Source organism: Myotis yumanensis, unplaced genomic scaffold (genome assembly GCF_028538775.1).
Source record: "Myotis yumanensis isolate MYYU_CA2020_CCGP unplaced genomic scaffold, mMyoYum1.0.hap1 SCAF_2, whole genome shotgun sequence".
In the NCBI taxonomy this organism is placed as follows: Eukaryota; Metazoa; Chordata; class Mammalia; order Chiroptera; family Vespertilionidae; genus Myotis; species Myotis yumanensis.
Genome location: NW_027223753.1, coordinates 180,067,076 through 180,089,174, shown reverse-complemented (window position 1 = coordinate 180,089,174; position 22,099 = coordinate 180,067,076). Strand labels below are relative to the sequence as shown.

The window sequence follows — 22,099 nt, the reverse complement described above, 5'->3', positions numbered from 1 at the left end:
TTTTATTTTATTACTTTTTACACAGGAAGAACAGTGATCCCGGCCAGTGTGGCTCAGTGGTTGAGTGTTGAACTATGAAACAGGAGGTCACAGTTTGATTTCCGGTCAGGGCATGGCCTGGCTTGTGGGCTTGATCCCCAGTGCCTGCAGGAGGCAGCCAATCGATGATTCTCTCTCATCATTGATGTTTCTACCTCTCTCTCCCTCATCCTTTCTCTCTAAAATCAATAAAAATGTATTTTAAAAAATAAAACAAAACACAAAACAGTGAAAGATCTGGATCCTTTATTTTACAGGGATGGCTGGTGTGACTCCTCAGTGGACTCTGCCCTGAAGAGGTGATGTGTTCTCCAAAGGGCCCAAGTTAGTATCCCAAGAGCCTCAGCAAAGGGACTGTGTTCTCCCCCTATCAAGCCAAGAAGTCAGTTTTCCTTCATCCTTTCTTTGTGTCAAATATATTAAATTAATGAGGTTTTTAAAATGATCTTCATCAAGTTTGGTCAAGGTCCTCTTCCCTCTGCTTAGATGACTTGATCTCTCCAGGGCTATTGTCTTTTGTTTCACATGCCGGAAGGTAGAGGTCCATCTTTGCTGCAGGCTTTAAGGTTCTCTTTGAGTCGAGCTGGTTTATTGCGCATCCCTACTGTGTACTTCTGTATAGATAGATCCTATTCTAGGTACTGACTGACCTCTTGGTGAGTTTGTCAGTTTATGTTTTACAAAACCCTTTAAGGTAAAACTATATTTATAGGGAAAGGAGACCAATAATATATTCTTAATCACTTTGTCTTAATGAGTGTGACCTCAATTATGGCAATTTTTAAAAACACAGCTTTTGAGTTGAAGGGTTTGTTTTTTAAAAAAAATAAGACTATTCTTGTGTGTGGTGAGGGGGCGGGGGAAGCACAGAATAATTTCATTCTGACTCTGAAACACAGTCAAATTTAAATAGCACTGATGTAATAGAACTACTGTGGTTTGGGACTCAGAGATCTGTGTCATCGGTGGCTTTGCTCCTCAGTGATATCAAAATTACTACAACTCTCTGCTTCTACAAAGGTGGGACTGAACTAAATTATTTTTTAAAGATATTTAGCAATTTTAAGACATTTTAATCTACTTTCATATGGCAAAATCCTTTTATGTATAAATTAAAATTATTCTGAAGTTACAATTTTCTAATGTAGAGGCATCATTACAGTCTAGTGTCAGATACACTAGTATGGAACGGCATAACTATCTGGAACTCACATGCTGTAGGTATAATAATAAGCTCTAATGAGCTTCAAATAGCATCAGTGAAAATGTTTTTGAAAAGGCACACCCTTTTATCTTTTATTGAAAAAATGCTGTCCAATATGAATGTAATAAGAGCCATGTATGTAATTTAAATGTTCCAATAGTAGTCACATTAAAAAAAGTTAAAATATGTGAGATTGCCCTAGCTGGTTTGGCTCAGTGGATAGAGCGTCGGCCTGCGGACTGAAGGGTCCCAGGTTCGATTCCAGTCAAGGGCATGCACCTTGGTTGCAGCCATATCCCCAGTGGAGGGTGTGCAGAAGGCAGCTGATTGATGTTTCTCTCTCATTGATGTTTCTATCTCTCTATCCCTCTCCCTTCCTCTCTGTAAAAAATTAATAAAATATATATTTTTAAAAAATAGGTGAGATTAACTTTGCTACTATATTTTATTTAACCTGATATATCCAAACTATTATTTCTTCTACATATAATTAATATAAAAAATTTGATGAGTTGGATATTTTGTATTTTTTTTTAACTCAGTCTTAGAAGGCTGGTGCACATTTTAAACTCAGAGCATACCTCAATTTGGATTAATCACATTTCAAGTGCTCAATAGCCACCTGTGGTTAGTGGCTACCATATTCGACAGTGCCAATTGAGATAAACTACTTTATTCTAATCATCACTCTAAAAACTATATATTAAAATATGTATTAAAAAAAAACCCCACCATAGCTTTGTGTTCAACTGAATTTCAGTTAATCTTTTGAGAAGACTGTGTTTGTTCAGGTTTTGACAAGATGACCAGTTTCACACAGCACAAACTGCAGAGACGTCAATCACCTTTTAGAGAATGTAGGTTGTGCAACGAATCCCAATTATCCAGCTTCCATGACAGGAGCGGTGATGGCTTTGCCTGGAATTTCAAAAATGGACTCAACTTGAAAGTGACATATTTCATTGTGCTCATTGCAAAACTGATGCCCTATCAGAAAACCTATTTTTCCACTGCCTCTAGAACATTGACCACTGCAAACAGATTTACAGAGGTATCACATATACTGCAGACAGTTCTCTCTGCAAGCCCCAAAGCAGAAAAAAAAATTCATCCAGACTTATGCCTTATTGCAAATATTTTGCACAACATTGTATTCATAGCTTGAACAGAGATGTTACGTAATAATTAGCTTTTTGAGTTAAAACATTTAAACATGATTTTCGTCCTTTTATTTTGCACCAAGTTTATATTTTAAAATAGAAATATGAGCTGTTTGGGGAAGGGCTAGAACTAGGTTTGAATCTGATTTAATATGTGTTGAAATCTCCATTCAAGAGGTCCACGTCAATTAAACAATGATTGTCTCTGTGAAATGTCTTTTAAGAGGAGGCATTTTACAAGGAAACATGCTTTCCTCACCAACTTTCCAAATGTGTCTGAGTCACACAGCTTAGATTTATGTCAAGTTCTTTGTAGAGCTTTAAACTTAAGACAGACCTTTGAAATGAATTAGCCTTTGCTTTACAGGTATGTGGAGAGCTTACAATGAAAGGCAAATGTAATGAATCCAGTGAGGAAAGACATCAGGATCCCAACCTTTGAGTCCTGATCCAGTGCTGGTTTTAAGACCTTAAATTCTTCAAGCACTTGATCTTCTCACAGAGGTTATGGAGTTTCAGGATGCTTATACATTGAAGAGTTAAGCAGATATAAGCTGGTGTCATGGACCTTTAGATTTTTTTCTAGTCCAGCAATTTCTTTAAATATATTTTTATTGATTTCAGAGAAAGGGAGAGGGAGAGAGAGAGATGGAAATATCAAAGATGAGAAAGAATCATTGATCGGCTGTCTCCTGCACACCCCCTACTGGGAATAGAGCCCATGACCCGGGCATATACCCTGACCAGGAATTGAACAGCGACCTCCTGGTTCATAGGTTAACACTCAACCACTGAGCACACCGGCTGGACTCTAGTCCAGCAATTTCTAACTTGAGTGCCCTGGCCAACTGTGCTGGAATCATCTATGCTGCTGATCAAAATATGGTGCTGGCTTCTCTCTTTACCTTCAGATCAGGATCTCAGGGGAGGTTTGGTGATTGTCATTTTTATCAAAGCATATAGGTGACCTTCTGTACAGTTGGGATGGAGAAGCACCCCTGCCCCCCAACTTGTGTTCTTCAGCTGAGAAAATAGGAAATGAAAGAATTTCAAGTATTTGCATCTTAGCTCAAGGTCAGCCAATGTCAGGCTTGGTATCAGAGCCCATCTGAACTTTCCTCTAAATGACTCTGTCTCCCCTAATACTATTCTATACCACATGCTGAACTAATTAAAGGGGGGTGGGGAAGAACATATTTTAGATGCATTTTCAACAATAATGATTTAAAAAAATATTTTGCTTGAAATAAAATTAACCAGATTCCTTTTAACCCAGTTATTCTTTAATCAAGCTTTTACTATCAAACTTTGCAATAACATTCTTCAGACACTTTTACAAGCAAGTTTTCCTAAGCCCTCCTTCATTTTTAAGGTATATGAGGTTTAAGATAATGTACGAAGATGCCCATATATTTTTTCTGTGGAAGTTGGAATCATTTAGGTAGGTTTATGTAAATTTTATGCAAATCAAACACAGTTTATGCCCCAAACATTATGATGATCATAACTATTTTATGCACCAAAAGTTGGCCTTCAGGAAGATCTTGCTGAGGACTGATGTTCTATGCAGCCTCCTTCTGCCTGGATTTTTGTGACATTTATCATCGTCCTACTTGGAAACTCAAAGACTTGCAGTACGTGAATAGAGGGCTGAAATATGACCCTCTTTTCCTCCAACCTAGGCTAAACTCTCACTTCAAACATTTGGAGGCTGACTCTGTGGAGTTTCCTTTCTAATTCCTCAGTACTGCTCATCTTGATTCATTTATGCCACAAAGTAACAGTTGTTTAGATTACACTTTTATTAAGTAAAAAGACACACTCTAAGATGTATGGAAAACATGACAAAATTTTATTAGATTTAAGAGTGACTGTTTGCCAACAGCTAAATTTAGAAAGAATAAGTTCCTGACAATGCAGCTTGAGAGACTATTTTAAGAGGTGATGATTTCATTAATTTCCAGAGCCTTATAGCCAGCTGGCAAAGGTTTTTCTATACCATTGTGGCTTGCCTTTGAAATTACTTTCTTTTCCTAAATTAGCCTGTTTGAATTAAAATGACACACTAGCAATAATAATAAGATAAAATTGACCTCTTTGTATAATCTTTAAGTATCTTGGCTAACTTAAATAATAGTACCTGAGTTTATAACTGCTGCAGTGTGCTATGTAAAAAGAGATTGATATTAGGGACATTTATTGATCCTCATATTAGTTTTACTGGCAGATAAATAACACATAAAAATGGAATCATATACACAGAAAGCAGAAAAAGACTTCTAACCTTAAGAAGGAATTTCACATTTACATCTCCAACATCTAGTTGTCTCACTTGTGATGGTAGAAAAAGCCCTAAGCTTGGAGCCAGAGGATCCAGTTTCAGAAAATGGTTCTGCCACTTTACCTATGTGAGTTTCTGTCAGTAACAGAACTTCTCTGAGCCTCAGTTTCCTCATCTCCAAAATGGGAATATTAATGCTAATGTTGCCTTCTTCACATAGTATTATAATAATAAAATAATAAATGTGAGTAACAAGAGGAGAAACTTCACTCCCCAGAATTCTAAGGAGTTTGTCTCATGGAGAGAAAAGAAGTCAGAGAGCATGGTTAGAATGTAAGATATTGTATAGGCATCCTACAGTGTGTGCAGGGGAGTGTCCTGGATCAGGTCAATCATGTCTGAACAGCAGGAGGAAAGGAGAGCACAGGGGAAAGGGGGTCTCCTTGGTGCTGTGAACACAGCACTCCCAGGAAAGAAAGGTTTAGAGAGAAGTATCTATTCTAATATATAAAAACCTAGGGTCTGTATCATCCAAAACAACCAAAGCCTTGACCAACCGGAAGTCAGTGCTGGGTTGCCATGGGTGACTGCCAAGGGGGCTGCGAATCAGACCCGAAGAGAGGCCTGGAGAGAAAAGCAGGGTCTGATCTGTAGCCTCCATGGCAGCTGTTGATTAGCACTTGCCTCTCTTGCTCCAGGCCTGGCCAGCAGCTGAGCCTCTCTTTCTCTTGGGCCTCCACTGGGGCTGCTGATCAGCCTTGCCCCTCTGATCAGGATAGGTCCGGTGACACTGATTGGCATAGAAATTGACCAATCAGAACCAAATTTGGGTGAAGTGTGAGGAACCAATGACTGCCTAAGAGGTGGAGCTTTTGACGCTGACTGGCATAGAAACCAACCAATCAGAAACAAATCTGGGTGAACTGTGAAGGCAGAACCTAAGGTGGGGGCTGAGGAGGGGTTTTAAGGGCAATAGCTGCTTGGTGTAAGGTGTAAGAAAGCAGTTCAATTTTTTAATGACCGGTTTGGCAGTATAGTGCATATGGCTGGCTATTAGTCCAGATATAGGGATTGTGTAATTTTATCTGCCAGGAGCATCTCCTCCTGATGAAAAAGGCTTTCTCCCCCCATTTAAACAATCCTATCTTATATAACCTATCTATACTACTAAAAGGGTGATATGCTGATTAAACCGGGTTGAAAGACCATCTTCCAAATGTCTGACTTCCTTCCGGACAAAGCCATGGTGGTGGGGGCCAAGGCAGAGGCCATTTGGGGCAATCAGGCCTGTAGCAGAGGGTCATTGGGGGCGGGATCAGGCTGGCAGGGGAGGGCAGTTGGGGGCGAGATCAGGCTAGCAGGAGAGGGCAGATAGGGGTAATCAATCAGGCAGGCAGATAGGTTAGGGGCAATCAGGCAGGCAGGCAGAGGCAGTTAGGGGCGATTAGGCAGGCAGGCAGGTGAGCGGTTAGGAGTCAGCAGTCCCATATTGCAAGAGGGATGTCCGACCACCAGTTTAGGCCCGATCCCTGTGGGTCGCAAACAATGAAAATACATCCTGCATATCAGATATTTACATTACGATTCATAACAGTAACAAAATTACAATTATGAAGTAGCAATGAAAATAATTTTATGGTTGGGGGTCACCGCAACATGAGGAACTGTATTAAAGGGTCGTGGCATTAGGAAGGTTGAGAACCACTGGATTAGAGAGGGTGCAGGCTGGGCTGAGGGAATCCCCCCCCCCCCCCCCATGCACGAATTTCATGCACCGGACCATTTGTTTAATCTAATAAAAGGGTAATATGCAAATTAACTGTCACTCTACCACAAAGATGACTGCGCTCATAGCAGCCAGGGTGGGATGCTGATGTAATCGCCCCAGCGATAAGGCCAGTGTCCTGCGCCCTGGCCATGGAGGGAGGGAGGGCGTATGGGCAGGCAGCACACCCCCAGCCCAGTGGACACAATGCAGGGGGCCCTCTGTGTGTGAGCTGCAGAGGAAACACCTTTTATGACTGCTCATTGGCTAAGCTCCCTGTACACTACCACTAGCAGTGTTCTTGGTAACTTGGGTAATAAGAATCCAAGAAGGTGATCTAGGGTTTTTGCATCACACTCCTGGAGGGAGAAACTAAAGTCTGCTGCTGGGGCTAAGAAATGTCATATCCTGCCCTAGCCGGTTTGACTCAGTGGATAGAGCCTCAGCCTGCTGACTGCAGGGTCTGGGTTCAATTCTGATCAAGGGCGTGTACCTAGGTTGTAGGGTCCTCCCTGGCTGGACTCATGCAGGAGGCAACCAATCGAAGTGTCCCTCTCACATTGATGTTTCTCTCTGTCTTTCCCTCTCTCTTCCAAGCTATTTAAAAATCAATGGAAACATATCCTCAGGTGAGGATAAAAAAAGGAAAAAAAGAAATGTCATATCCTATGAAAGACACATCTTGAAAATGCCTAAAGAAAGTTGTCATTTTTTCGTGGTGAAGGGGCTGATGTCCATGTTGATGAAAACACCTTGGCAGCTGCGGCTGCTGGGAGTGGCAGCAGCAGCGGGGTGATGGGGCTGGCACCTTCCCCCCTCATCAGCCCTGTCACCACCTGCAGAGGGAGGCCAGACTGCAGCTTAGGCCTAAGCTGTCAGTAAGACATCCCCTGAGGGCTCCCAGTCTGTGAGAGGGGGCAGGCTGGGCTGAGGGACCCCTCCCCCACCAGTGCACAAATTTTGTGCACAAAGCCTCCAGTATATATATAAAAGGCTAAAATGCTAAGTGTCCTTCTGACCATCTGGCCGGTCGCTATGATGCACACTGACCACCAGGGGGCAGACATTCAATGCAGGAGCTGCCGTGATGTGCACTGGCCATTTACAAAGAAATGGTCCCATGGACCTGGTGCCCACAAAGCAACACTCGGCTTCTCTCAAGTGGTACACAGGTCCCGCCACCACCCCGGAGTGACACTCCACCAAATTGTAGCCAACTCTGACAAGACCCCAAGGCACAAATGTGGCCCACAGCACAGCCCTGCCCAGATATAGTTACTGTGAGCACTGGGTAATGCCTGGCTTCCTCTCCCTAGCAACTAGCCTCCTTGGAGTTTCTTCACCCCAGGAACATGACTTGCTTTATAGCCAAGTGCAAACATTTTATAGTTCAACCAAATGTTTGTGAAGCATTTTCCCATTCCTCATCACAGTTGATCCTCACAGAAGTCCTGGGGTAGGTAGATAGGAGACTCAGTAGAATCCTATTTTCTTTTCATTAGCAAGACAATGAAGATTTAGGAGTTTAGAAACTTGACCCGACTGAAAAGAAGAAATGCTGGAACTTGAAAATAGCGATATTAAAATATTTATTCTAGTTATTTACTTTCAATGTGCATGAAGCTGTGTACCAGGCCACTAGTTTAGAAATAAAATGAATAGATGGATCTATCCATGGATAGATGGATAAACTAGGTTAGCCCCTGTACTGTACCACCTTTTGAAGAAAATCTTTAGTCAAGATCTTTGAGATGGCTGCTCAATGGGCAAGTGGAGGCCTCAGGGTTGCTCAGAATTCTTTAGGTTTGACATGTAATTTTTTATATGTTTTAAACATTTGAACAAACACCAGGCATTTCTGTTTCTTAAGTAAGACCAAAGGTGGGTGAGCTGGCTGCTTTAGGAGGAGCCCATTCCACTGCTGGAAGGTTGTCCCTCTTCAAGTTGATCGTGCTAACGGCTACCTTGGATCCTGACTCTGTCTTCAGAGTCCCAGAGCACTGTTCTTCCCTTTGACATATGGCAGAACTTCTTTAAACAACATGCTCAGTGCCCAGATATGGGTGGAGAGCTGTTTTCTGAGTGTCAACCCATGATTAGCAGCATTTAAGGCCTCCATAAAACATTGCAGGTCAAGTTAAACTTGGAGTGCTGAGAGTTAATTCCTACTTTATCTTTCTGATATTCTCCAACTTACAAACATGCAAGCCATGCATTAGTAGTCAGTCTTTGAAGCTGAGAGCACAAGTCCAGATTTAAAAGGTATCAAGGTCTCACTAGGAGCAAACAGGCCTACAAAAGCCCATTTTATTCATGACGCTCCTGAAGTATAGCACTAAGCTATTTTGTAATATAGTGGCTCTCTACAGTACTATATTTACATAGAAAAATGGAATCATCAAAAATCTATCTTCTACATTTTCAGTGAAAGATGAATCTCCTTTTTTATTGATTTTTGAGAGAGAAGAAAGGAGAAAGAGGGAGGGAGAGAGAGAGAGAGAAAGAGAGAGAGAGAGAGAGAAATATTGATTGATTGTCTCCCATAAGCACCCTGACTGGAGATTGAACCCACAACCTTTTGGTGTACAGGAGAATGCTCCAACCAACTGAGCCACCCAGCCAGGGCAGGGATGAATCTTTTAATTTATAATTTATTCCCTTAACTCTTCCTTCCTTCCTTCCTTCATCATTTATTCATTAAACACCGAGTTTCTACTATGTACTAGACATTTGGCTAGATGTTGGTGTTAGAAACTGATGAGACATGGTTTTTGGTCTAACAGAGCAGCAGCAGCAAATGCCTAAAGTAAGATTAGAAGATAAGGTATTGGGAATGGGAATGAGAAAAAAAAAGTTTGCGGCAAGTAGTAAGTAACCAGTGGGAGAAAGAAGGAAAGTGGAATTTGAAATGAAAATTCCAGAGTGATATGAAGGTATTGGTATGGAGGTGTGATCCAGCAAAGTTAGAAATCTATAGCCTTGGAAAAGCCATATTGGTCTAAATTCTTTATCTAATAGAAGGGGAAACAGTTTCTGGAAGGACATAGAGCAAGGCATGGTCCCTGTAGAGTAGGCCTCTTCAAGCCCTTCCCAATGTTTTGGTGTAATTCCACATAATCTCATCTTGTTAGTGGAAGGCATCAGGCAACTGGGGGACCACCTATCCCCAAAGGATTTTGTTTTATTGTATTGTGATTCCATCTGTTTTAGCATACTTTTTGTTTCCTATTGTAGACATATTAGGGGCCCAGTACACAAATTTGTGCACCTTGAAAGAACTGTGGGCTGCAAGGCTGCAGTGGGCACAGGGGCGGGTCTCAGCCCATCCCCTGTGCCCCCGTGCAGCCCCTTCCATGCAGCCCCCAATCCCCTGTCTGCCAGCAGCCCCACTCTAGCTGCTGCTGCTCCCAGGTGCTGACAGTGCCACCCCACTCACACCCGCTGACAGCACGTGCAAGCGCTTGGCAGGACCGTGGCACATGGGAGCAAAGAATTTTAAGTAACCACCAGAGGCTTGCCCTGATGACAGTGACTGGCGCCCTGCCTTGATCTGGCATCCCAGCTCACCTGCTCCACCATCCCGCCATGGCTGATGCCTACCATGTTCTGTGCTCTGCTGCCTGTTGCTGACACCTGCCATTTTCCCCGTGCACCCCCTGGTGGTCAGCACATGTCATAGTGACCGGTTGTTCGGTTGTTCCACTGTTGGTCTATTTGCATATCAGCCTTTTATTATATAGAATAATCCCATAGATAATAATCTATCCTTTCAACTGCTCATTAGATGAATCTAGTTTTCTCCAGGCTTTTTTGTTTAAACCCTTATTCTAATAACACTTTCTGGAAGGCATCTTTAATTTTCCGCATTAGTTGTTCACTAATCAGTATCCCAAGAGTTTAAGTGCTCAAAATGGTACCTCCTAATTTTTAAAAAACTGAGATGGTTTGGAGAATTTTCTAAAGAGGAAAAAGTGCTGATAAAAATGAGCTGTCATTTTATGACTACATTCAGTGACAGATATTTAATCAAGTTTCTCACCGGACACTTAAGTTTACAGTTTCTTAACAAAGAGTGGTAAAATTTAAGTGACCATGCAACCAAGCATTTAAAGGAAGAGATTAAATAAAATGACCTTTTAGTCTCACCCCTATTATATACATTTGAGCAGCAAATTGGGCAAATCTTTTTGCAAAGTCCCTATGCCCCCCCCCCCCGGCCCCCCGCTTCTCTGTCTTTAGAGAAAATATTGGCCTCCATGTACCCAGTTGGTTACTAAGCCTAGGGAAATTACAATCTTTTGATCCTTGGCTTAAATTTCTCCTTAACATTACCAAGATGAGCATAGGGTCCCATGTACACATTGAAGCAGAATTTACTAGGGATGAAAAAAGGAAAAAATAAGAAAAAGAAAAAAAAGGAAAGAAAATGAAAAAAAATTAAAAAAGAATGCAGTAATTTCTCTCTGGATGAGCTCTGGATATAAGTGAGGGTATGGTTAAGAAGTGAGTCATTATCCCCTTCGCCTACTCCTTTTGTAGCAAAGACAATAATGCTATGGAACAGATGCTGTTAAAGAGATATTTTTGTAACTGTTCGCCTCTGAAACAATAGACAGGCACAGTGGAAAATGGTCAAAGAGGATGAGTCATTTTGTCCTCTTTAAAATTTAATATATTTTTTTTCCCTGTAACATTTGGAGGAGACTTTTTTTTTTCTTTTCTTACGCAAAATAAGTGTTTTACAATAGTAGGTAGTGAGTGCATTCTTTTTGCCAGCAGAAAGAAAAACAGTTTTGAATGCCAAAAATAGCTCCTTTGTATGAAAATTCACATCGTCAAAGACATTTTAGAGAAGAAAGACAAGATTCATGTTCTGAATTAATATTTTAAAAAATATACAGGCAGTAGAATGTTAGCAATAGAACATGAAGAATTTGACATAAATACGGATTGAGAAGTAATCTTGTCTACAGCCAATGCAGCTCCAAAGTCTGAATGTTCTTTCTGTTTGCAATGCCCTGGCTTTTTGGGTAGACTTAGAGTGATAATTTATCACCCAAGGCCATGCCTATAGGAGATAGGTGTTCCTAATCATCCTGTTTAGTTTAATACACATTTTCCCTTCCTTACCTTCCACTATATGTTTCGGTGTAAGACTGCCAACAAAGCAGAGTGTGAGCCACCCCGCATATAGAAGATGGCCCTAGTGCTGAGAACAGAAGTAGAATAATCTCATACTTGGCTTTGTCTTTAACCCTTTAAATTGCACTGACATCTTTGGGATTCATACATCCCGAAGAGTCTCTTTACCCATTATTTATATATAGCTGGTGATCAACCAGTTACAGAGTCTTATGGAGGTGGTGAGCACCCATTGCTTTTACCCACCCAGTGTCCCTTCCTGCTTCTTTTTTTTTTAAATACTTTTTTATTGGTTTCAGAGAGGGAAGGAGAGGGAGAGAGACAGAAACATCAATGATGAGAGAGATTCATTAATTGGTGGCACACCCCACATTTGGGATGGAGCTCACAACCCAGGCTTGTGCCCCAATGACTGGGAATCGAACTGTGACCTCCTGGTTTATAGGTAGATGCTCAACCTATAAACAACCTATATACACCAAAGTTTCCACGCTGGCCAAGCAGAAAACTTTGGTGTATCTTGAATGTTGTTCAAAATGTGAAAGACATTTGAACTAGCCAGTTATATTGATTTTCAGGATGAGGAGTACAAGATCCTAAGGGATCAATATCAGGGTTTACGACATTTGGCTGAATAGAACGAAAACTCCTTGCCTATGTCTGTAACCAAGAATACCATCTCTTTGTCTCTCAGTAAGGGAAATGGAGCTTGTATAGTAAACTGTTAGATGCTGAGCATTACTAGATGGCTGACACGTCTAGGAGAGTGATTTTCAACTGGTGTGCAAAAAATTTAAACATGCAATGCCTCTTTTCCTCCTAGATTGTCAAATAAAAAATGACAACAACCAACATAACAATAGTCATTCAGTGTGAATAAATCAAATTTATACCTATTTTTTTTTGTCAGATAGGCAAATAACATAATGTATTTTTTGGTGTGCAGAATTTTAGCAATTATTTTATGTTTGCCATGAGATGAAAAAGATTGAAATTGCTGACCTAGGATCATTCTGACAAATGCCATTGACTCATGCATTTGTTATTTTTTAAAGACAATTGAAATATAAAATACAATAGATTCCATGATATTAACAAGTGTTTTTTGCTCTATTTGAGAAAAAAGATATATTTTAAGAATTTGGCATTAGTACAATTTTGAAAAATAGAATGCTGGTTAAACTTCCTAACTAGGTAATTATTTTTATTTGCTTTTTCCTCTCATTAATTCTCCAACAGACTTAATTTCTTCAAAATTTAATAATTCATATATCCCGCTTTTAAGTTACAGTACAATTTAAAATATAATTGTTGGAAAATACAGTCCATGTTTTTCAGTTGACTTTCTCATGCTCAGACTATGCATTCAGTCACAGTGAGCTGGTCAGGCCAAGTTTTATCTTATCGCACCAGAGTTTTTAGGTCATTTCCAGTTTTCTTATTTTTTCTTTTCAAACTTTCACTTGAAAAGAAAATTAATTGGGAAACACCAGCAAAGCCCTTTCCTTCCTCTTTTGGCTACTCAACTGCCAACTGCCAATTCTTTCTGAATTCTTTATCTGACACAAAATACAGGAAAACTGTGGCTGTCTCTGGACTTGGCCATAGTTAAATGGAATCACAGAGGGTGACTCAAACCAATGTGAATTTTGTAGACATTTGATTACACACAGCTTTCTCTGAGACATAAAAGGCTCTTGAAGGATTAGCTTGCTAGAGAGAATTATCATTTTGGAAGATTTGTGTCAAATTTCAATGATAAAATTAACCAGAAAAAAATGCTCTTTGTAAATAATATCTAAATTCTCAGAGACAACTGAGCTCTTGGGGACCAGAATCAGGGCACAAATTTGCATATATTAAATATACACAAACAGACCCATGCACTTCATAATCCAAACATCTCTCAGTTGTGTTATGATCCTCTCTGGGAAGTATTATCAACATAACTATACTGTCTCATTGAAAAAATGCCTGTTGACACAGACCATGAAGATACCATTGTAGAAACTTTATTTTAACCACTAATGTATTGCAGCTATATTTAAGATGGCAGCTGAATTAACTCAGTTAAAATTCAAGTATGTTATATGAACTTTTTCTTAATATACTTGTGTGAAACATAACATTAAAAAAACACTTTGAGAACTAAATCATATGTTATAAACAAATTATATGATAACTCTTCTGATAGGTTTTTATACTCTCTTTAAAAAAATATATATATATATATTTCAGAGTGAAAGGGAGAGGGAGAGAGAGAGTTTTAGAAACATCAGTTATGAGAGAGAATTATTGATTGGCTGCCTCCTGTGTGCTCCCTACTGGGGATCTAGCCTCCAACCTTGGCATGTGCCCTGACCAGGAATTGAACCGTGACCTCCTGGTTCATAGGTTGAATGCTCAACCACTGAGCCATGCTGGCCAGGCCATACTCTCTTTTTAAATGGGATTTTGTACATTTAAAGTGAGTTAGTTACATCAGCAAGATTCTTGAGATTAATTATTTTTACCAGAATATCTGATCTGTTGGTTGAAATAATTTGTTGTATTATGTTTCTATCTTATTGAGATTTCAGGACATTATAAAGTATTAATGTTGACAATTTCCTTAGAATTTTGTGCAATCGGTTAGTTTCTCATCAGAAATAATCCAGAGAAGTTGAGTAATTTTACACATCTAACTGCAACAAGGGACAAGTGGAACTCGAATGCTTACTTATCTGTGAAGATGGAGTCTATGTCAAGCAAAAAGCCAACTTCAGAAACTCATTTGGCAAATTAACCAGTTGACCTTAGCTTTCTGGCTCCCATTAAAACAGTTTATGGAGGAGAGGTAGTGGAGTGAGTTCATGCTATTCCTCCTTATCTCAGCCCTCCTGAAGCCAGGCTCCCACACTTCAGCTTTTCCATTTCCATGGAAATTGGGGTAAGACATTTTGGAGAGGATAGCACTGACTGTGAAATGCTCTGTGGCAGAAAAAAGTCAGAGAATGTGCTTGTGTGAATGTGAGAGCCTGTGTATATGTCTGGAATGCGGATGGGCAAGATGGAGAGGTAGGTGGAGGGGGGAAGAGAGCTGTGATATTCCTGGAAATAATTTGCTCCCATGTTACCCTGGTAAAAGGCATCTCCCTTAAATCAAGCAGGCATAATGAATGGTGTGATGCCCAGTAGCCTGCACAGTTATAAATACGTGGCCTTTCATCCTGGAGATGGCCCATTACCACTCACTAAAACAGTCTGTCACAGCGGTGCTCTGGGGCCATTCATTTTTCATGACCCTCTTGGCGACGTGACGGGGATTTCCTGACACCATGCTCAGGCCCCTGCCCAGTGAATGCTCTGCATAAATACCCTTTGATTCCTTTCTCCCAAAGGTTAGCATGTCTTCATTTTATGTGTGTGTGTGTGTGTTTATTGTGTGTATTTCCCAAAGATAAGCAAAGAAACAAACAAGTAGAGCAAAAACTAAGCTTGGCCTTGCTGGAAACACAGATTATGCACAGAGTAAAGACTGGCTAAAATTTAATCCTAGGATATCAGGAATGTTCAGAGTTTACAGTTTAATGCTTCGGAGTTAAGAAGTTTTTAAAAAGCAGTTTAATAATTAGCTCACCCTTCTCAAGGCTTGGGTTTCATTTCACATCATGAAAAGCAAACTTGAACGCAGCAATTGCAGCAAAGCAAGGCCTTCTGATTTGCTGGCTGCTTCAAATAACAGTTGTCCCTTTGATAATATGGACACCTATCTCCTTTCACAATCTAGTACTTCTCGGGCACTTGGTAACATATCCCATCTGTTTTTTAGGGCCACTGTTATAAGGAAGCTGGGAAGAGGGAAGAAAGGCCTGGTTGATCACAAGGTCCTATCAAATGTCAAAGCTGGCCTTGGCTGACCTCCCATCTATTCAGAGCTGCTTTGATTTAATCTCCAAACTGGCTGCTTCTCCAGCCTGTGAGTTCTATCTGCAGCCCATGTGTCAGCATTGAGATATGACCTGCTTCACGCTCCATTCATCTCATTTGAAGGACGGAAATTAAACTGGAGGGTGGAAGAAGGAACTGCTCAAAATACACACACATTAACTGAAGCCTTTTGTGTGGGTGCATTATAGGGGTTTGAACAACCATTAAAAATTATATGAAAATGAAATTGATCTTTACTTCACTGAAATGGTTTAGAATTTTTCCTCCCTTCACCCCCTCTATCTATTCTTCTTTCCTCCTTCCCCATTTTGTAGTAATCGTCAGAACCTGTTCTCATTAAGGTTTAGAATGAGAGAAAATTTACAATTTTTCAGGTGCTTTAAAAAGGTATCCCTTAGAAAATTCAGTTATTGCTTGCAGTTTGTACAGTAAATATTTGAGAAAACAGAGATATAAAAATAAGGTGACCAAACTAATAGAAATGTAGACTGCTTTGTTTATCATTATTGATTTAAATGTTACCTTTTAAGTTTGTTTGTTTTTTAATCAATTAAAACTCAAACTTTGGAAATAGACCTATACCTATCAGGACATATTGCTACAGTATAAATCTATATAGCAGCTGTTCCATTTTTATTTGTAAAATCCTCTTGCTCTTTTAATTGGTCCTTTTATAATATTAATAAAGGCTAGTAATTAACAGAAAGTTTGATTCCTTGTAGATGTGTTTGTTATAAGACGTTTAAAAATAAATTCTATTTCATTTACTAGAGGTGTCCCAAAACAACAAAAATAATATAATTATGCTAGAGGCCTGGTGCATGAAATTCATGCACTGGAGGGGTGGTCCCTCAACCTGGCCTGTTCCCTCTAGCAGTCCAGGACCCCTCGGGGGATATTCACCTGCTGGTTTTCTTCTGACTACTTTTAAGATGTTCTCTTCCTATGTTTCTTTTTTTTTTTTTTTTTTTTTTTTTGTAGTTGCCCTCTAATGCACCCGGGTATTAATTTTCTATCTCCTCACAGTCCTTGCAGTTCGGGACCCCTCGCTCCTTACCACCCGCCTGCTCGTTGCTCCTTACTGATTGGCTTGCTGCTCCTTAGCGCTACCTCGGAGGTGGGAGAGGCTCCTATCACCGCCGCTGCGCTTGCCAGCCAAGCCCAGCTTCTGGCTGAGCGGTGCTTCCCCTGTGGGAGCGCATTGACCACCAGGAGGCAGCTCCTGCATTAAGCATCTGCCCCCTGGTGGTCAGTGTGCATCATAGCAACTGGTCGTTCTGGTCACTCCACTTTAATGGTCGCTTAGGCTTTTATTACATACTAGAGGCCCGGTGCACAAAAATTTGTGCACTCGGGGGGGAGGGTGGTCCCTCAGCCCATCCTGTGCCCTCTAGCAGTCTGGGACCCCTCAGGAGATAATGACCTGCTGGCTTAGGCCTTCTCCCGGGTGGCAGAGGGCAGGCCCAATCCCTAGGTGCAGCCCCTGGTCGGGCTCAGAGCAGGGCCAATTGGGGAGTTGGGGCACTGCCCCCTGTCATGCACAGAGCAGGGCAGATCGGGAAGTTGCGATGCCAACCCTAGTCATGCTCAGGGTACAGCCGATTGGGGGGTTGGGGCACCCCCCCCGTCACACTCAAGGCAGGGTCGATAGGGAAGTTGCGGCACCACCCCCTGTCACACACAGAGCAGGGCCCATCAGGGGGGTTGGGGCTCCGTTCCCTGTCACACACAGAGCAGGGCCAATCAGGGGTTGAGGAGCTCCCCCCTGTCACGCACAGAGCAGGGCCGATCAGGTGGTTGAGGAGCTCCTCCCGTCACTCACAGAGTAGGGCCAATAGGGGAGTTGGGACACCGCCCCCTGTCACACACAGAGCAGGGCCCGTTGGGGGGGTTAGGGCACTGCCCTCTATCAGGCACAGAGCAGGGCTGATCAGGGGGTTGGGGCGCTGCACCCTGTCACACACAGAGCTGCAGGGCGATCAGGGGGTTGAGGAGCTCCCCCCTATCAGGCACAGAGCAGGGCTGATCAGGAGGTTGGGGCGCCGCACCCTGTCACACACAGAGCCACAGGGCAATCAAGGGGTTTGGGCGCTGCCCCCGGTCACACTGATCCCGGTGCCAGGAGGCCTCGCTGCTCTGCTGATACCGGTGCTGGGAGGCATATTACCCTTTTACTATATAGAATAGAGGCCTGGTGCACGGGTGGGGGCTGGCTGGTTTGCCCTGAAGGGTGTCCTGGATCAGGGTGGGGGTCCCCACTGGGGTGCCTGGCCAGTCTGGCTGAGGGGCTGAGGGCCGTTTTCAGGCTGGCGGGTGACTGAAGCTCCCAACCACTTCTTTTTTTCTTTCTTTTTTTTTATTCTGGGCCAGCTTTATCTCTCAGGCCTCTGCTGCTTTGTTTACCTTCTGTATTTGATACAATGTTGCGGTCCAGCTGGCTGAAGCCCGGCTGACTAACGCAGGTTTCTGGGGTTTTGTTTAGCTTCTATATTTGCAACATAGTTGCTTAGAGTTGCAGCTGAGAGGCCGGCAAGTCAGGCGGGGAACATTGGAGTCCGCAGTCACTGGAGCAAGCAAGCTTCCCTGTTCGCTTCAGTGCATGGCTACCAGCCGCCATCTTGGCTGGCAGTTAATTTGCATATCGCCCTGATTAGCCAATGGGAAGGGTAGTGGATGTATGGCTAATTACCATGTTTCTCTTTTATTAGATAGGATTAGGTGTGTTGGGAAAGTTAGCTATATTTATTTCTCTGTTTATTCATTTGCTCATATATTCATGTATTTGAACTCTGTACTAAAGGTACCCAGCAAGAGAAAATATTTTTATTTTATTTTAAAAGTATATTGTACATTTTCTGTTATAATAGTTGTACATATTCAATGTAAGAAAAAAACAAACAGCAAAGCTGGGGAAAGAGAATAAGAGAGAGCAAAATGAGAGCAAGAGTGAGACCGAGAGAGAGGAATAGAGAGAAGAGAGAAAGGGGGAAAAAGAATAGCAAATACTATAATACTATTGACTAGAGTAACCAATATAAATACTTTAAACAACCATTAACAATCATTGTTTATCTTTTCTTTTTCTTTTTTGTATTAGCACACTTATTTCCTTTATATGCAATCACATTGCTCCTTCTTGGGAGAAGACTGTATTTTCAGGTTTTGGGTCATCCTCTTTTATGTTTATATAATGTCACTTTGTATGAAAGTGATTATTTTATTTTGCTAATATTGGATTGATGGCCATTTAGGTTTTCTACATTTTTAGTACTATAAATGTATTATTTAAAAATATCTTATGCTTCTATGATTTTCTGAAATTCTCTAATTTTGAAAAAGGAATGTGGACAATTTATTATTTGTAGTTAAAAGTACTGTATCTTTTTTTCTGGTTCTTTATTTGAATACCCACTTGGAAATAACTTGCCTTTCTATAAAAATCTTATGTGTTTTCTTTAGCATGTACTGTTTATTGGTTTCATATTTAATATATGTGCATGAGAATGAGTACTATAGTGAATCTTTAATGTAAATTAACCATTTCACAAAACTTATGGAAAAATTTTTCAAACTCTGGTTATAGGGAGAGAAAGTTTTTGAGTATCTGAAGTATTTAAATAATGCCATTTAAGCATTTAATCTTGTAATAGGGAAGAAGGAGAATGCAAGATGATTGTATCCCTCTTGTACTGCTTCTCAGTAAGATCTCTCTTCCTGCATGTCCTTTTGTAAATATCTATTACTCAAGGCCGAATGTGTTGAAAAAAATATTTTGCAAGTTAATTCATTCTTTACAATACTGAGTGGGAAGCGGTTCATGGCTTTAATATAATACTTTGCAACAGATCTTTTGCAATGATGGAAATGTTCTATATCTGTGCTGTTCAATATGGTAGCCACTGGCAACATGTAGCTTTTGAACATGTGAAATGTAGTTAGTACAACTGAGAAACTGAATAATTAATTTTATATAATTTAAATTTAAATCAGTTGGCCATATGTGGCTATCTTAAACAACACAACTTTAATATTTTTACCATTATTTGAAGCATTGTAATAGTTTGTGAAACATTGTAGATACTTAAGTACCTGTTACTCAAGTTCATTTCATTGAAATATACATATTAAATGAAAAAGAATTTATAATCTTGGAATATCATAATAATAATAAGAAGAAAGATTAAAAACTACTTGTGCATTGAGAAATATTTCCACCATTTCTTTCAGAGAAAAAGACTGAAAACTTCATTAAGGCAAAGGTAATAAAAATGCCTTCATGGACCCTTGGGTAAAATGGATTGTCAGTCAGATGATCTGGGTTGAAGATCTGGCTTTGATGCTAACCACCTACTGACCGGGGTAAGTCATTTTTGGTGGTCTTGCTTACCACTTTTTCCTTTCTATCTCGATTATAAGCACCCAGTGCCAGATACTTGTAGGTTCCAATAAGTATTTGTAGAATGAATGGATATACTTTTGTCCTGAATCAGCAACTCCTTTCACTGTCCATTCTTATAATTTGATACTTTGCACCCTCTGACCTGAGTAAAGTTCTTACATGTGGATGGCTCTGGTACAGGAGAAGTCTTTTGCTCCAGAGTGGTATAGAATCATTGGGCACAGCCCTCTGCTCACAAGTTGCTAAAAGGGTCTAGTTCTAGAGATGTCCAAGGATGTGTGAAATTGGTATTAAATCCCAGTTCAAGAGCCAGATAAAATCAGATGAGATGACATGAGATATCCCAACTCAAATACTGAGGCAGTAAAAAGAGCTGAAAAGGAATGAATTCCTTTGTTCTCCAACTTTTGCTCTATTTTGGTGCTCAGTGGATTAAATGATGCCAACCTACACTGAAGAAGTCAGCCAGTCCACCTTTACTAATTCCCTAATCCAGCTACTAATTTCATCTGGATATACCCTCACGGACACATTCAGAAATAATGTTTTATTTGGGCATCCTGTGACACAAAATAAATCATCATAATTTATATACCATTCTTAGCTTTATATATTCAATTGTATATAGAAATTGACTTTCAATCCAGGATATTTTATATCTTTCTGAAATCCATTCAAATATAAAGATCATTGACCAATTACGGAATAGTTATCACATTATTAACTTTAAATAACCTACTGAAAATTTTATTTGAGTCAAAAACAGGGAAATTTAAATTTCTATAAAAATCATCCACTTGAATAAAATTTCTCATTTCAAGAAAATCTCAAATATTTAGTAAAGAAGAAGGGAAATAATGGTGCTGAGTTCATTATATACAGTATAGGCTTTTTAAATGGATTTGATTTTTACCAAAAAATCTTAGCTAATAAGAAAATGGAGATTTAGAGAGATTCCATAATTTGTCATTGTCACACAATGTATGGCAGAGTTGGAACTCATACTTTGTTCTAATCCCAAACCTGTGTTCTTTATTTAACATAAATCTTTACCCAGTGAAACAACTCTTTCCATTTGGGAAATGTTACTGTCATTCATGTATAAACATACACTGAGCACAAATATTCTATTCTGCTTTTTTTTTTTAACTTGACTTATGGCATAAACATTTTTCCATGTATGTGTTTAGATTTTAAAATGCTAAATTTTAATATCTTTCTAATGTGTTTTCTGGCTAGTATAATATAATTTATTTAAGTATTTCCCTAATATTGGGCATGTAAATTGTTTTTAATTATTCTTTTTATCATAGATAAGGCACTAGTAAGATATATCCATTCCCTTAGTTTTTTGCTTCCATTGAGCTATTTCTTTAAGAGTTTTAGTTGTGAAATTCATGGGAGTAAATGTTATGAACATCTGTATAGGTCTTACAACACACTACCTCTTTTCTTTCACAAACACATGCACTAATTTAAGATGAAATATTGCTACTTTTAAAAGATGTTGTCAACGCTCATGTTCTATAATGGAGAAGAACATCAAGCTTCAGGGATTTATTCCACTCAAAGTGTTGTTGTGAATTGCCCTTGAAAAAGAAAGTGACAGACCTCCTCCCCTACCCTGAATTATATTACATCCCAGAGGACTGAACTGGTCATTAATTTTTAATATCATCTCTTCTCAGTGAAGAGTGTAATGAATTTTCCTTAGATAATCTTGTAGGATTGAAGTCCTAGAAATTCTGGGAAGATTTCAGGGCCTCTATAGGGAGCCTGGCCAATTTTAACCAGTTGCCATGTTCCTGGAGGAGAGTATATACCATAAATAAGGGTAATTATTAGATTACCTACAACATCAATTAATACTGTAGTAACAGCTACTAACGTCTATACAGGGCTCTCTAATATCCACAGTATTTTCCTATATTTGTGATCACAGGAGAGTAGGCTGCTCTGGGCAGGCTTTGTGAGATACAGAGAACTGTGTGCCAGGAATGAAGTAATGTCTCTCTTTTTATTGAACAGGCTGATTGAATTAAAAAGATATCAGCACATTAAAAGTTAATTATATCCCAAAGAAGGTAATATCAAATATCTAACAAGAAAATATATCATAATATTTAAAAAAGCAAGTTTAATTATTCTGGACTTTGTGGTCAAGGTAGTTAATAGCGAT

At 40.0% G+C, this 22,099-nt stretch overlaps 1 long non-coding RNA gene across 1 annotated transcript in view; it reads left to right on the top strand.

Annotated features, from left to right (window-relative positions):
* LOC139004089 (uncharacterized) overlaps positions 1-19,874 on the top strand; it is a 637,181-nt gene extending 617,307 nt beyond the window's left edge. The window contains exon 8 of the long non-coding RNA XR_011470331.1: positions 19,749-19,874. This is a non-coding gene — a long non-coding RNA (uncharacterized lncRNA). The remainder of the gene's footprint in view (positions 1-19,748) is intronic.
* The last annotated feature ends 2,225 nt before the right edge of the window (positions 19,875-22,099 follow it).